A 1,992-nucleotide genomic window follows, 5' to 3' on the forward strand; every position below is an offset into this window, starting at 1 on the left:
ATAAAGTCTACAACGGCTTTGGCAAGTTCAATTTTTCAACAAACAACAAATAGCAACTGCCAAAATGGCTTCACACAAATAATTCCTGTCTCCTGGTACTGGAAAACAGCACAAAAAATGTTCAAAGTCCAACAACTCAACAATGTTCAACAACGGTACACAGTTAATAAATCCAGCAAAAACAATCAAAGCTCCAACAAAACGTCCAACTCACCGACAAACAAAGAAACAGGTAAGCAAGCTACTTTATTTCTTTTAAATTGCCATAAAGGCATTACATAAAGGGGGACACTACAACACATGTGGAGACATATAACAATTAAAATAAAAATATGATGCTATGAATGACACATGAAAATGAACATGAAAAACATTAAAATCAAAATATTAAAATGATACGTGAATGATAACTGAGAAATGAGAATATGAAAAGTGTGTTACTCATCCCACACTGAGTAACACCACTCGCCACCTCTGAGTCCTGAGTCATCTTTAGTCTTTAATCTAATCTTTCCTTTACCGTTTTCCCCATCGCTGAGTGACAACACTCTCTCCTCCATATACATGTAACATTTTTCACCGGGTGAGGGGTTCTTGTAAATTTTGTGGTGTCTGTTCTTTCTTCTTTTTTTCCTGTGGGGAGAGGGGGTGGGTGGATTTGGTGTATGTATGGGGATGATGGGTCTGAGTGGTCTTGTGTGGGATGGAGTTGGTCTGGGTCCCACATCGCATTGACTGTTCTTCCTCTTCTTTCTCTTTTTCCTTTTATTCTCTGTCACTGTCTATTCATCCTCCTTGTTCCTTCCATCTATCTGTACTACTTCCTTTTACTCCTCCGTCTCCAACACCGTTTCTTCTGTCGTTTTCCGCTGTAGAGAGCAGTGCGCCCTAATGTGGCCCTTTCGGCCACATTTAAAGCAGCGCGGGATTCTGCCCTCCACCCACACTCTTAGAACTATCTCGCCCAACGATAATGTCTTTGCCAAATTTTCCAATTGTTTTTCCTCAGTCTGAATGATAACTTCAAGCGACTTTTAAATCTTCCTTCTTCCGTTTCTGTGGCCTGGAGGACAGCCACTTCTTCCTCACTTCCAATGAAGACGGCTGCCGCAACCCAAGCCACATTTATATCAGGCGGGATTCCTTCTACTTTTATCTTGGAAGTTCTTCTTCCAAGATACGTGGGTAGAAGGACCACTTCCTCCGTCTTTACTGTTTTACCTGCCAGCCTCCTTGCCTCTTCCTCTGTTCTAAACTGGACTACCATTATCCCATGTTGGCATCATCTTGTCATGTATATTACTCCGTTGGATTCCTCCTTTACTGCCTTTTCTATTTTCTCTATTTCTATTTGGTCGACCTTGTTACATTTTATCGAGTAAACTTTGTATATGACCGTTCTTCTCTTTATACCATCCATGATTCTTTGTGGGACGACAACATCACGTTGCCGCCTACTTTCTGCACCATTTTCCCGTGCTCCTTCATTCTTGATAGGTCCACTTCTCTTCTCTTCACCTCCGCGGCCTCGGCGAAACTCTTCATTTTCTTCAAACATTCATCCATGCCTTCTACTGCTCTCACCAGTTCCTCCTCTGAAGAAGACAGCTCAGACCCGCTAAGGTCTGAGTACATCAATTCTACCCTCAAAGCAGCAAAAAAATAACGTCCGACTCGCACGCAAACGACAAATCAAATGCACTCTGGGTAACCGGAAGCCAGGTAAGCAAGCTACTTTATTTCATTCAATTTGCCATGAAGGTTGTACACAGAGGAGTAGCTACAGGCTGGACAAACATTAATGAGGTGAGATGAATGATGAGTAAGACGGTATTAATGGGAGGAGAAGACAGGAGCCGCCCGCCGAACTCTGCTTTTCTAAATCATTGTTCTTTTATAAATTTATACATAAATTTATAATTTGGGGCTATAAACCTCTTACTTTACAATTTCAATTTATCATGTCTTTGAAATGAGGCACTTGCCTCTTAC

At 41.5% G+C, this 1,992-nt stretch overlaps 1 long non-coding RNA gene across 1 annotated transcript in view; it reads left to right on the plus strand.

The window, feature by feature from the left end:
• Nucleotides 1–204: 204 nt before the first annotated feature.
• Nucleotides 205–1,992, plus strand: part of LOC128248900 (uncharacterized) — a 24,536-nt gene continuing 22,748 nt past the window's right edge. The window contains exon 1 of the long non-coding RNA XR_008265052.1: nt 205–1,722. This is a non-coding gene — a long non-coding RNA (uncharacterized LOC128248900). The remainder of the gene's footprint in view (nt 1,723–1,992) is intronic.

The sequence above is a fragment of the Octopus bimaculoides genome, chromosome 10 (assembly GCF_001194135.2).
Source record: "Octopus bimaculoides isolate UCB-OBI-ISO-001 chromosome 10, ASM119413v2, whole genome shotgun sequence".
Taxonomy (NCBI): Eukaryota; Metazoa; Mollusca; class Cephalopoda; order Octopoda; family Octopodidae; genus Octopus; species Octopus bimaculoides.